Source organism: Pogona vitticeps, chromosome 10 (assembly GCF_051106095.1).
Source record: "Pogona vitticeps strain Pit_001003342236 chromosome 10, PviZW2.1, whole genome shotgun sequence".
NCBI lineage: Eukaryota > Metazoa > Chordata > Lepidosauria > Squamata > Agamidae > Pogona > Pogona vitticeps.
Window position 1 is genome coordinate 14,826,229 of NC_135792.1, and position 14,518 is coordinate 14,840,746.

Sequence of the window (14,518 nt, forward strand, 5' to 3'; positions counted from 1 at the left end):
ATTTTTCTTGTGATGGTTTACATCTGTATAGTCTAGTCTGCTAATCTGTCACTCTATCCACAACACCACACTGGGTATCCTATTGTAACTCTTATTCAGTCCAATTCCTTCCAGCTGCATCTTTCTTCTTTCACATAAAACTGACCATCTCTCCAGCCACTAGATGGTATACATTTTATCTGTTTTCTAAGCTTCTCATGCCAAAAATTGCTGGGCACCAAAATGTCTTGGATTTCATCTCTTGAAAATTGCTTGGCCAAATGCATTTCACAGGCAGTGAGCTCATCCCAGCTGGACTCCAAAGGGTTCCAAGTAATGTAAGCCAATGCAAACCTATATTTGTGCCAATCTTTCGAAAACACTAAAGAGAACCCAAACCAGCCTGGCTATATCTATCCAAGCTACAGTTTCTTCCAGAGCCCTTCAGTATAGAAAGACATAGGTGAGAAGAAAATGGCACATCTGCATGTGTGCATGTGCAGTTCTGGTGACATGCAGGCCCACTATGGGACCAGTCAACAAGAATGCCATTTTTCATGTTGCAACCAGATGTGTCTTTCGTGGTGGTGGGTTTGAGTGCAGGGCAAGCTCTTGCAGATCGTAAAACCTGGATATTTTAGACAATTTCACTTTCAAAACATTGTGCTTATTAGCATTATTTAGTGTTTTTATTGGCAGAGGCCTATGACAGGCTTGCGAGAAAACCACTCTAGAGACTGGCAATAAAGTAAAAGGAAAAAGTACACTTACAGCATATTAACTAGGAAAGGCATTTTAAAATAGTGCAAGAGGATAAAGATGTGTAAGCTGAGTTGGAAAAGACAAAGAAGCAGGAAGTGATTTCACAGGAGAAGACATGCAATAATACCATTTTGTACACAGAAGCCAAAAGGGGTAATGGAATACTCATTCCAGCTATGTAACTGACTAATATCCCCAGCAACCATTTCAGATCCCTTGCTCTCTGCCTTGATGCTTTATTCCAACAGAGCTCTCTATATGTGCAGCTTTAGAATACAGTATGCACATTTGAATATGTGCATTGCAGCATACTTCATGTGCACTGAAGGAATTCTGCTATATAACAAATATTGTGATGTCTCTCTGCTTGCGTTACATTGTGGCATGCTGCATGTACAATCCAGGAAACAGAAGGCTGCAAATGTGAATAGACAAAGTGATTAACTGTTTGGAGCTGCACAATGGCTGGAAGAGACCATCCGTTTTAGTCACTCATTTCAGGGTGAAACAGAGCTATTGTATGACCAGCAAAGGGCCTGTACAGAAGTGCCTCTGGATGTGCCCTGAAATGCGCCAAGGTGTGCAGTCTTCCCAGAGAAACTGATCTTACATTGTTCCACCCTTGGAGGATTAACAGCAGTTTCTTTCTTGGCAAAAACCTGTTCGTTGATGTAACATTGCTCTGTGCAGTGTCCCTCTGACCACTGGAGCTCCCTGCCCTAAGGAACAGCTGCATTCCCAAGACTGCAGCTGCCAAACACTTCCTTCAAAGAAGGAAAAGCATTCCTGGAAGGTTGATGCCCCTAAAGCTTTTGCCTCAGGCAGACAATTCATGCAGGGTTCTGACCATCCATCCCCTCCCAAAAAAGGGCGGAGTCTTTTTGAAATTACCTGCCTCCTTCCACCTATCCCCTGTAGCATCCCTCTTCTCTCTTAGCACAGCAGTAATTCTTGGAGAGGCAGAAATATATTCCCAGCAAAAATATATAATTGGGAGCCATTTTGGACCTGCCTTGGGCCCCCTTTGCTGGGAGAAATGCAGCATATTAAATAAATCAATAAACCAACCAGCCAACCCACATTGATAGCCCAACATTTTCCAAAATAAAACAAAAGTAAAAGTCCTCCCATACAAATCTGCTCATTTATTTAAGTCATCAGGGCAGCCCTGGCCCAGTGCCCACATATTGAGATGAACTGGATATGCTGAGTTAATTTGGGCTAAACAGGACTCTTCTTGGCCCCTTGCATTTTGCTAACAAGTGGAAAAACCTATTATCTCCCAAGTGTTGACATTTTTGGTCTGGCTTTTCTAGTTTTAATTTTAGCATGGTTGTGTTCTGATTTTCTATTTTTAAATTACTGGTGAGCTTTTTGTGATTTTATAGAAGAAGCAAGCTTGCTGTTCAAACTGACAGGAAGGTGGGGCTAATATTTAAAATACTTTTTAAAAAACATGTTCAGATGATGTTCTTAACTTCATCCATTTAAAATTTGACCAAGAGATGTAAATCTTTCTTGTTTATGACCTCTTGCTTCTGTGGGGAAGGCTGAGCTCAGATTTCATGTTGCTTACAAGCAGAAAGAAACTGACCTTTTCCATTTTTTTCTGTTTTGCAACTCAAAACTCTTGTCCATCTAAGTTCCTCCTAATTAGAGCTTTTTAATTGTGATCATTTTATATTTTAGCTGGAGGATAAGTGCCTTTAGTTTAGAAAATAGTAACACACCTGTAAATTACAATTAGAGGCATTCAGAATGGTTGATTCTACCTCTGGGGTGAGTAAGGTGTGACCATCCAGAACATAACTGAACAGCCAGTCTCCCAGTCCTTCATTGTTGGCCTACATTGTCTAGAGTTGTGGTCAAAACACATGGATGCTCACACATATGTTGGGAGTCTGATCAATCTTGAATTTGCAAGTGTAACTTCCTTCTCCCCATACCCAACTGTTATTTGATAGCCACATGAGCATCCTCTTTAGCCAAGCTTTGTTAGTTGTGGTCCGAAGCCAGCTTATATGGAAAAGCACGTGGGTTTTCCATATAAAGACCAAGGAGGTCTTTTTTCTATCTTCCTCCACATGAAAAGGCATCCTTCCTGACCTTTATGGCTACACCATGCATTTCAGAAGAATGATCTACTGAAGAAGCTCACAATGTCTCCCTTTGTATTCCAGCACTGCAGCAACACTACTTTACAGTTTGGCTCAGCTGTTGCGTATCTGCCACCAATCAACAGTAAATAACATACACAGTTCCCCCCTCTACACTGGAATTAGGAACCAGGCCCCTGTTGGGCTGCTCTCCAATGGAAGTAGCTCTCCCCTCCCCACTGTGTGTGTGTGCACACACAGAGGGCAGAAAAGTGGAAACTCTATAGCAGCATATAGTATAATTGCAAACTGCTGCATAGGAAAACAAAACCAACCCTTTGTGAGTTTGTTCTATAAATAGAGGGATGTAGCAAAAGGAGAACAAAAGTGTGTGTGTTTGTGTTTATTCCTCCAAGGTAAAAAGCCTTCACAAAGTTGGGCTGTGACTCTTAAAGGTACCACAACTGTAATAGTAAAGGGAGCACAAGTAATTACACCCTGCATGTCAGCTTCAAAAAGTTCACTATTTGTAAGTGAATGCCTGTGTTTGAACTGAAGCAGAGTCTCATTTCCAGCTGCCAAATTCTGCAGGAGCCTTTTACTGATCTCCAAAGGGAGAGCTGTGTTAGCCTGTTGCAACAAAACCAGCAATGCATCCTCTGGTAATTTGAAAACTTGTACATTTACTATAGCACGATGTTTTCTGGACATCAGATAAAGTAGGTAATAGTCCAAAAAAATCTCATGCTATAATAAATGCATCAGTGGTTAAAATCATGGCTACTGGCAAATAGAAGGGGAAGATATGGAGGCAGATACGGAGGTTTTACTTTCTTGGGCTCCATGATCACTGCAGATGATGACAGCAGCCCTGAAATTAAAAGACGCCTGCCTCTTGGAAGGAAAGCGATGACAAACCTAGACAACATCTTAAAAGGCAGAGACATCACCTTGCCAACAAAGGTCCGCATAGCCAAAGATATGGTTTTTCCAGTAGCGATGTATGGAAGTGAGAGCTGGACCATAAAGAAGGCTGACTGCCGAAGAATTGATGCTTTTTGGTGCTGGAGGAGACTCTTGAGAGTCCCCTGGACTGCAAAGAGCACAAACCTATCCATTTTGAAGGAAATCAACCCTGAGTGCTCACTGGAAGGACAGATCCTGAAGCTGAGGCTCCAATATTCATGAGAAGAGAAGACTCCCTGAAAAAGACCCTGATGTTGGGAAAGTGTGAGGGCAAGAGGAGAAGGGGGTGACCAAGGATGAGATGGATGGACAGTGTCATTGAAGCGACCAACATGAATTTGACCAAACTCCGGGAGGCAGCGGAAGACAGGAGGGCCTGGCGTGCTCTGGTCCAAGGGGTCACGAAGAGTCGGACATGACTTAACTAAACAACAACAGTAAACAAAATACAAAATAAAAACAAACAACTCAGCAAATGAAATTGTGTTGCAATGGTAAAACAAACATCTGGCAAGGTGCTTGTGTGCTCACTCGGAGAAATGGTGTCAGCAACTGGTGAGTCTTTTCTCACTTCAGTATCAGGAGAGGAATCTAAAGAGACACTTTCATATTGCACTCAGTTTACAAGTACTACTTGGTTTAAGCCACTACTTCATATTTATGCATGTGGCTAGGGTGCAGTATGGACAGAAAGTGTAATCAAAGCATTGCAATACAAAACAGAAACTAGAACCATCAAAAATGGAGAGAATGAAAGAAAGATGGTTATCTTTTTACATCTGAATTACAGATGGAGAAAAAAACATAACATGATTCTTCCATGGAAGCAAGTCCTACTAATTAGAATGGGACTTAAAATACAATCTTAATACAAAGGATATGCCAGGCACAGTGGATGTGGAACAGGTAGGATCTTTTTGAGCCTGCACACCAGTCCTTTTGCTGATCCATCTCAAATCTGTCTGCACTTCTGGATCTGCTGACACAAGAGCTGTGTTGGCTAAGAAAAGATCTGCAGGCAGAAGAGCCAGAAAAGGAGAGGACCTGATTTACACCAGATCCAACTCTTCTTAGTCCAGAGGAGGTAGACCAAGTCACATAGTTAGGTCAGGGTAGCCCTAAACCATTTCCAACATCCTTTGGCTGGGAGGAGTTTGCATTCAGTACAGCCTCAGCTTGGTTAGGTTCAACTCAGCCAGTCCTCACCACTTTTTGTAACAAGCCTTGAGCTCTTCCTCCTCAACAAGAGCGTGCAAAAGACTTCCAAGACTTGATCTTTGATCTCTTGCAGAGTGTGCTCCATGGATTTGTTTCATTTACATCTCATCTTTCTTCCAACAAAGGAATACAAGGTGATGTAAAACGAATTTAAAATACTTGATTTAAAAAAATATTGAGAAAGATGTGCTGCGTCCCCTTTTTTAAAAAATTACAAACCTGCAATTTTAGGGGTTAAAAGCAAACCTTCAAAGGGCTGTTTTTCACCGGTCCATGGAAGGGGGAGATTGGAAGGATACCGTGTGGTGCAGGCTTGTCAAGAGAAGCCCCCGCCCCCCCCCCGGCTCAACGTGAAGTTTAGAAAGCCTCTGCCTCGCATGAGCAAGAGTTCTTCTGCGACCCGAGTGTGCCACGTGCGGAGGGAGAACCGATTACTGTGACGAGGCGAGACGGGGTGTTCCAAGAGGAACTCCTCCCCGGCCAGCATCTCAGCGATCCCGAAAGCGCCACCCTCCAGAAACAACGTGGCCGGCCCTCCTTCCTTCCTTCCTTCCCTCCCTGCCTCCCTCCTTCGGTGCTCGCGCCGCCTCCGCCCCACGCCGGCAGTGCCCGCAGGGCGAGCCGCCTCCCGGGTGCGCGCTCCGCCCGACGCCTTCCGTCCCGCGACGGATCCTCTCGGCTTCTTGCCTTGACCCTCCGGCGGCGGCGGCGGCGGCGCGCATGACTTTCGAAGACGCCCCGGGCAGTCATGTAAGTGAGCGCTGGGACAGGAGGACCCACAGCGGGGCCGCCCTCGGCGCGGATCCGGGGGCGTCTCTTTTTTATTTATTTATTTCGTTGGCTTCCGGGACCCTCGGGTGGGGGCTTTGCCCTTCACGGGGCCCGCCGGGAGAGTGCGGGACGAATGCGGGGCGCGTTGTCTCGTCGGCCGCGACTCTGCCTGACCTTCTTTGCGACGGGCCGGGGCCGGGGCTGGGGCCGGGCCGGGCCGGGGCTGGGAGGCGCCGCCTGGCCGGCTCCCTGAGCGGTAGGGAGGGGTGATGGCAGGAGGGGCCCTCGCTGCCTCCATTCCTGCGCTTCCGAAATGGCTCCCAAGTCTAGGGTCCTTATTCCATTCTCCTTGTCCGGATTCTTCATCATTTTACAAAAATGGATACGATAGTGGATATTTTATTATGTCATAGGAAGAAAGGAAAAAGGACCGAGGGGCTCCCCCTTTCTAAAGGAGGAAAATCACTGTTGAGTACTTTGGCAAACCCTGACAAGGATCAAAAGTCGGAATCGAGGACCCACAGCAAGTCTTCCTTCTCTGGGCATCTAGAAATGAGGATGGAATATGGTTTCTATATCGGTATTTCGTTGAGAGCTCAGCAGGACAGTGTACCTGCTGTGGCAGCCATTTCTGTTTTCCTCCTGAGTCCTGTAGGATTAAAAAAAAACTGGATATTTCTTTGTTTTGTCTTAAAGAGGTAGTGTTCAATTTATACAAAGAGGAACAGATGGAAGTCATTTCTTCTATACTAGAAGGTCTCTTTATCAAGTGCATTCCGTGTATTGTGTGCGTTGTGTATGTTTTATCTTTTTGCCCTTCTGAGCTCTGCATATGCTCAGAGACTGAGTGTTATTACATCCTGTGTTGCTGGATTGAGCGCTGGCGTTGAGAATGGAATTTGGGGCATCCTCTCCCAACCTTCTGGCCTCCAAATACAGTCCTGTATGTTGAGTTCAGCTTCTCTCATTCCTAGTCCAGGGTGCCCTTTGCCATCGTGGATGGAGATGACGGGAATGGTCACTGACAACATAGGGAGGGGTTGGGTTGAGGAATGCTGCTCTAGGGGGACCACATCCTGTAGTCCAAATGTTTTTCTCTAGCATGTGTGCAGATTTTCAATTTTTAGCTGTTCAGACTAGTGGCAAGACAGGGCATCTGGTGCTTGTGGTAGTGGGAAAAACGGACAGAAAAGAGCCGAGGGTTATGTGAGCAACGGGAAAGGAAGGAATCTGGGATTCTGGATGATAAAGGTTTGGGGACTAAAACTCCCAGAATGCCTATGCCAATGGCCATGCTGTCTGGAGGATTCTGAGAGTTTAATTCAAGTAACTTTTCCAGACTCTTAACACCCCACCCACCTGTGGGCCTAGACTGTGGAAGGTGAGAGTTGAGGGATGCATAGGTTGAACTGTTTATGAACTGCTGGCACTGCAATAAGTTTCCCCTTTTTGCATATTGCCTTCAGGTCCATGTGTTGTGAGCAGTAGCTGCCTGAGTAATATCAGGTAAAATTCATTTTCTGTTTTATGGCTGAGTAGCCATTCTCTACAAATGCCTGATTAGATTTCCAGCAATGCTCTGTCTGGTTGCCAGTTGGCTGTAATTTGCCTGCTCCCTTTGTCAGGCAGCTTGTTGCATTTATTCTCTAATTTGCAGTGTGGGTTTCACAGCTGGGAAGTTCTTCTGAAGAGGCTAGCAGGGTGTAATTATTAGATGAAAGCCTTCTGCTCCTGGCTTTGCCAGCCCAAAAACTTATAGTCTGAAGTTGATGCTAAGATTGGGGTTCTCTGTGTGTGTGTGTGTGTGTGTTGGAAATGTGAATGGTTAGTGTGAATTTTCCTGTGTCCCGTCATTCTAATTGAGCAGGAACAGTTAACATTAATGAGAAGCTCAGTTCAGAGGTGGGTTGCAGAAAATAACCAGTTCTGAGTTTGGAGGTGAGATGGAAGAGATTTAGTTGTGGCCCAAAGCAGGTTCATTTCCTGATAAAATGAAGCCACAGATTTAGCAATTGAAAATAATTACTGGGAGTGCTGTTTGATATCTAACTCCCTTCTTGCAAGAGAGAGAGTGACAGAGATGGATAAGCCTGAGATAGATGTGTATAGGCTCAGAATGCACTGGATATGTTAATGCAAAATTGTATTACTGGTGACAGAAAATTTACTTTTGTTTCTGCCGTGTTTAAATAATACTAACATTTTCACCTATACTGTATAGTGCATGTAATCCTGACACGTTCACCTTAGCTGGATTTTATCTTGCAGCTCAACTCAGGAGGGTTGGGAGCATTTATGTAACTCTTTCTCCTTCCCCTTAGTTTCTATCAGTGATGTAAACTTACAGGGAGAAACTTAGTTCTTTGTATTTTGCACCCACCCACCTGTGGTCTAAAACTGTAGACAGTGCTTCATGTAGGGACATCTGGATTACATAATTTTTAGTTAAGGCAGAGGAAGGTCTGCCTCAAAAGCTTGTTCTTTCTATCCAGAACAGTGGTTCCCAACCTTGGGTAACCCAGTTCTTTTTGAAGTCCCAGAAGGCTTCACCACTAACTTGCTTGTGAGAGTTCGTTTCTAGGGACAATCAATCTAGTAACTCTTTCTGACTCGATATTACTCATGCTCAAGTGCAAAACACCAACATTTGTTGTAGGAACATCAATAAAACTATTTACATCAAGTTTGATTTTAATAATATTGTTGCCCAGCAGGGCGAGAAAGGGATTCCCTCCTTGAACATCAAATGGGTTTCCATAACTAACATCCCACAGATCTGGTGGGTTAAACTATTCATGCTTGGCTAATGCCAGCCCCTGTGAGATTGGCGGCAAGGGCATGAAGGCTTCTCCCTCATAGTTGACTTGACCCAGTCCTCCACCTGGCTCATAGAAGTCCCAGGCCTCTGGGATTCCCTCCTCTCCATTTGCTTGTTGTGCTCTCCGTTTCTCTCTCTCTCTCCACTCTCTCTCTCTCTCTCTCTTTCTTTCTTCCCTCAGCTCATGTCTCCACTCACAGGCCTCTTTCTCTCCCCAGTACAGTAGAAGGGTATGGGGCAAATGACAGCTCTTCTCCTCCTCTGAGCCTCCTCTGTCAGCACCATCAGCCTCTCCCATTTCTGTGTCCAGGGGTTTTCCAACCAAATCCATTCCCATTCCGGGGGTAGGATTGTCTTCTCGCTCTCACTTGTTCCTGCCTCCATTAAGCTTTTTCTCCTGCTTTCTCCCCTTTTTATATTCACTTTTCCGCCAACTTCTTCTGTCTCCTTCTGTCTTGACATTTCCTCCCCTTTTCCTTCTCTTCCTGATCTTTCTAACTGTTCTCCCAGCTCTTCTACTTCCCTTGGGTCCTGAGTCACTTCCTCCATCACAACCCCTCTATGTAAATCACTTGTCAAAGTCACCATCTCAGTTCCTCAGCTCCTCTCCCCTTTCTCTCTCCCCCCCCCAGAATGGGTGGCACTCAGGTGAATACCATGCTTTCTGGGTTGCAAACAAAGAACCACCTGGCTTACCCAAAGTTGGGAACCACTGATATAGAACGTTCCTCCCTTGTGGTTTTCTATTAAGAAACATTTGGTCAATCATTTAGTTCCTATGAAATTGAATCACTGAAGTACTGCCATTCTCCTCACATGTTCATGTGTGGACTGGAGAGAATCTACCTGATATAGGTAGAAAATGTAGAAAATCCTTAAAAGGTAAAGGTAAAGGTTCCCCTTGACAATTTTTGTCCAGTCGTGTCTGACTCTAGGGGGCGGCGCTCATCCCGCTCTTCAAGCCATAGAGCCAGCGTTTGTCCGAAGACAATCTTTCTGTGGTCACATGGCCAGTGTGATTTAGACACGGAACCCTGTTTACCTTCCCACCGAGGTGGTCCCTATTTATCTACTCGCATTTGCATGCTTTCAAACCGCTAGGTTGGCGGGAGCTGGGACAAGCGACGGGTGCTCATTCCGTTGCGTGGATTCGATCTTATGACTGCCGGATCTTCTGACCCTGCAGCACAGGCTTCTGCGGTTTAGCCCACAGCACCACCACATTGTAATATGCATATTGTAATTAGAGTTGTGCAAAGTTATGTTTGGGGATGATAACTTCCAGAATTCCCTAGACTGGCCATGCTGTCAAAGGAATTTTAGGAACTGCTCTCCAGAAAAACCAAATTCACATAGCTCTAATTGCAAATGGAAGCAGGAAGTGCCTTAAGTGGTATCGTACTAACCTGAGTAATATAGATTTGCTCCCCTGTTCCTACGATGCTAAGCTTCTATTTGTTAAAGGTGGCAATTTGTGGGCCAAGGAAAATTGCTTTTAGGGCTTCGTTTGGGCTCCAGGGTTTGCTTGTTTAAAAAGAAAAAAACATGAAGAGACGTGTGGTTGTATACATGTTACTGAACTACATGTCCCATTAGTTCTAACCATCATAGCCAATGATGAGAGGTGATGGGAGTGGTAGTCCAACAGTACCTACAGGGCCACATGCTTCTCAGCCCTGGAATAATGGATATGCATCTAAAATGTACTACTTTAAGTTCTGTCATTATCCTTTAAACATTTTATTCAACTTTCTGAGGCTTATTATTAAGATAGATCTCACCATTGCTCTCTGCATGACATGCAGAATTGACTGTACAGTATTCACAAATGCAACTGAGGAGACACAGAAGTCATTTCAGTGCAATATTTTTGCACCAAACTTTTTTTTTTTTGGAACTCACTCCTACTGACATCTGCAGGGATCAGTTCCCTTTTTTGCTTATTTAAAATTGCAACGGCCTTAGAAGTAAAACTTTTTGGATCTAAGATGTAAAATTGCAGAAAAAGCTGGGGGTGGAACGGTAGGCAGCATTGTAGCCTGTTTTGGACTCTGATTTACAAGTCTACTTTGTGTTTGCTGTTCATTAACTGCTACTTACAGTTAGTATGAGGTTACTAAGTATGTGTGGCTCTTGTCTTCCCAGTTCCTACCCCAGGCCATACAAACAAGAGCTGTGACTGTTTTGCCAAGCTTGTTTTGGTGTCCATATACATGCTTCCTGGATCTGGGCTTGCTTACAAGAAGAAATGTACACTGCAAAGTGGGAGGGGACAATATATGCAAAATTTGCAAAATATTGAGAAATACATTGTAAATGGACCCATCCAGAGCTTCTTTCTCTTTCCTTGTTTCTTTCTGTTTTGGCCAACTGTAGGAATGCAATTTTGGACCCTGGAGCTAAAGTTAGGTGCAGGGAAGAAAAGCACATGTTTTCTTCTATGACATTGGTCTATGCCATGTGACTTCCTTCTGAGTATGCAATTTGGTCATTTGCTGTCCAGAAGAGGCTGGAGGTTATTAAAAGCCACTTCCTGTTGCTATGTTGCTGCTTGATTGTGTACTTGCTGTTATTGCATTTTTATCTTAAGCTGTACATAACTGCTTCTTCCTGTTTAGTTTTCCAATATTTGCTTGTAATCCAAAAGGCTCATTTTTCCTAAGGGCAGAAAAACAGAGCAGAACTTCATGTTACTTTTCTGGCCTGGCTAAGATCTTCCTAAAAGGATTATCATCCTAAACCTTTGAGAACCCAATGGTTAACGTAGGGGTGAGCAAAGAACAATTCTCCAGATGGAGTTGGACTGTAGTTCCATCAGCCTTTGCCAGCATAGCCAGGTTCTCACTGCTGGGAGTTGGAGTCACAAGATTGAGAAGTCTGCACTTTTCCCTTCCCTAAATCAGTAGGAACAATTTGGATTAAAGACACATTCAGTGTCTTTTACAGTCTCATAGCTGTTCTACCTATTGAATGTTTAGGCCAACCTTTCACATCCTACTGCACTCTGGATGAGTTGGGAGTACAACTCTGTCACTACTGACAAGTGACAGGGATGATGGGAGTCGTACTCTACATATTTGAAGGTGCCCAGGTTGAAGAAACCTAGTTTAGGGAATTCTGGAAGGTCACGGAGAAATACAGATTGATGTTTATCAAAAATCAGCTTTAAATTGTGTTAAGTCGTATAGGTTTTGGTTAGTGTATTTTGTTTGTTGGTTGGTTTATTTATTTATTTTGATACTGTGATTCTTTTCATTTTCTGTTTTCTTCGTCTTTTTGCTACCTTTGGAATAGCATTCACTTTGTTGACTCTTCTTTTCCTGTCAAAGGTCCAGGTATTTTTTTGCATCAGAAACAAAATTCAATCAAGATAGACCCAAGTTTAGTGTAATGTGTAACAATTATGAAAAACCTGTTGCAGTGATTTTCCATTGGTCCATGAATGGTTATATCAAGTAAAATGTTCTAAAATAACAATTACTGTATTTGTTACAGTTATATGACAAAGTACAGACTGAAGCATTTATGCACATTAACATCTTCATCTTAGAACTGCAGAGCACAGAATGTATCCTGAAAAATAGAAAGAAATTATCCGGTACCTCATCCTCATCCGACTTAAATCTCTCTTAATTTCTGCTCAGCAACAAGGATTTAGAGCAGGGGGTCTCAAACATGCGGTCCGGGGGCCATTTGCGGCTCCCCAGATGATAGTGTGTGGCCCTCGCCTTGCCTGCCCCCCCAAAGCACCCACACATCCTCTGCTGTCAAGAGTTAAAAAAAAGCCTTGCCTCGTTTGCCGGCTCTCTCCCAAGACAGCACCTCTTGCACCCTCCATCCAGAACTGCAGCCTGCCAGCCAGCCCACCTGTCTGTCAGCTAAGGAAACTCCTGGGCGGCTTCCTCGGGCTCTTGCTCCACTTGGCGAGAAATATGATGCGGCCCAGCCTCACCCAGACTCTGCCTCTAGCGGTCCCCAGGTAAATTGAGTTTAAAACCCCTGGGCTAAGGAAACTCCTGGGCGGCTTCCTCGGGCTCTTGCTCCGCTTGGCGGAAAATCTGATGCGGCCCAGCCTCACCCAGCCTCTGCCTCTAGCGGCCCCCAGGTAAATTGAGTTTAAAACCCCTGGGCTAAGGAAACTCCTGGGCGGCTTCCTCGGGCTCTTGCTCTGCTTGGTGGAAAATCTGATGTGGCCCCCAGGTAAATTGAGTTTAAAACCCCTGGGCTAAGGAAACTCCTGGGCGGCTTCCTCGGGCTCTTGCTCCGCTTGGCGGAAAATCTGATGCGGCCCAGCCTCACCCAGACTCTGCCTCTAGCGGCCCCCAGGTAAATTGAGTTTAAAACCCCTGGGCTAAGGAAACTCCTGGGCGGCTTCCTCGGGCTCTTGCTCCGCTTGGCGGAAAATCTGATGCGGCCCAGCCTCACCCAGACTCTGCCTCTAGCGGTCCCCAGGTAAACTGAGTTTAAAACCCCTGGGCTAAGGAAACTCCTGGGCGGCTTCCTCGGGCTCTTGCTCCGCTTGGTGGAAAATCTGATGCGGCCCAGCCTCACCCAGACTCTGCCTCTAGCGGCCCCCAGGTAAATTGAGTTTAAAACCCCTGGGCTAAGGAAACTCCTGGGCGGCTTCCTCGGGCTCTTGCTCCGCTTGGCGGAAAATCTGATGCGGCCCAGCCTCACCCAGACTCTGCCTCTAGCGGCCCCCAGGTAAATTGAGTTTAAAACCCCTGGGCTAAGGAAACTCCTGGGCGGCTTCCTCGGGCTCTTGCTCCGCTTGGTGGAAAATCTGATGCGGCCCAGCCTCACCCAGACTCTGCCTCTAGCGGCCCCCAGGTAAATTGAGTTTAAAACCCCTGGGCTAAGGAAACTCCTGGGCGGCTTCCTCGGGCTCTTGCTCCGCTTGGCGGAAAATCTGATGCGGCCCAGCCTCACCCAGACTCTGCCTCTAGCGGCCCCCAGGTAAATTGAGTTTAAAACCCCTGGGCTAAGGAATCTCCTGGGCGGCTTCCTCGGGCTCTTGCTCCGCTTGGCGGAAAATCTGATGCGGCCCAGCCTCACCCAGACTCTGTCTCTAGCGGCCCCCAGGTAAATTGAGTTTAAAACCCCTGATTTAGAGTGTTCTCCCAAATAAAATGTATTAGTCATAAAGATGGCACTGGACTTTGTTGACCTTGTGCAATAAAGAGTTCTAGAAACTGCAGAGTTCCGCAAATCTTTTGTGATCAGAGCTTAGAAATGTTACTGTTAAAATTCAATACCCATCCAACAATTAAAATCCGTAGCATATGTATTTTAGCAGTTATTATAAAATTAATTTGTTCTATTAGTTGTCAGTAACATACTGTATTAGTGACACATTTTCTTAAACATTCAAACATGCATTAAAATTATTAAAAACGCTAACTCTTTTCCCAAAGTAACAAAATAACATTCAATACCATTTTTCAAATCGTTAATGTTGTTCACACTGAAATAATTAAGGAAACTTTTAAAAGTATTATTAAAGATTAAAGTAGTGTTTAACAAATAAAATTCCAACTCAGTTTGTGGCCTTTGAATTTGCCTAATAGAGTTGTGGATTTTGGAATTGAGAGAGAAGCAAGTTGTGACTTTATTATAGGATCCTTTTGTGTCTTCTGCCTTGAAGGACAAAATCTTGCATCTTGTTTCTGCCAATAGTTGTGTAATTTTGTCTTGTAGTCCTTGGAATTCTGAGAGAATCTCATTCACTGCCAGGTCCGTCCCTAGAGCTCTCAGAGAGTTTGTCTGGATAGGAGGCGTTCTCTATAGGAGTGGTAAAGATGTGGGGTATGAAGACAATGTGGGAGGTTGGGATAAAGCATGGAACTAGAATCATTCCCATCTTACAACATGCTGAGGCAGCAGCTAACTTGTTTAGACACAGTACCTC

At 44.8% G+C, this 14,518-nt stretch overlaps 1 protein-coding gene across 4 annotated transcripts in view; it reads left to right on the forward strand.

The window, feature by feature from the left end:
* The window catches only part of RIPOR1 (RHO family interacting cell polarization regulator 1), a 156,880-nt gene that overhangs the window by 11,833 nt on the left and 130,529 nt on the right, over positions 1-14,518 (forward strand). For 2 of the 4 annotated variants that reach the window (XM_078380364.1, XM_020811464.3), the window contains exon 1: positions 5,632-5,771. The exons of 1 other annotated variant lie outside the window; for it this stretch is intronic. The gene's annotated coding sequence lies outside the window, so the exon portion shown is untranslated. Of the gene's footprint in view, positions 1-5,080; positions 5,156-5,631; positions 5,772-14,518 lie in introns of those variants that run through there. One more of the 4 variants, XM_078380363.1, reaches the window with a different exon arrangement.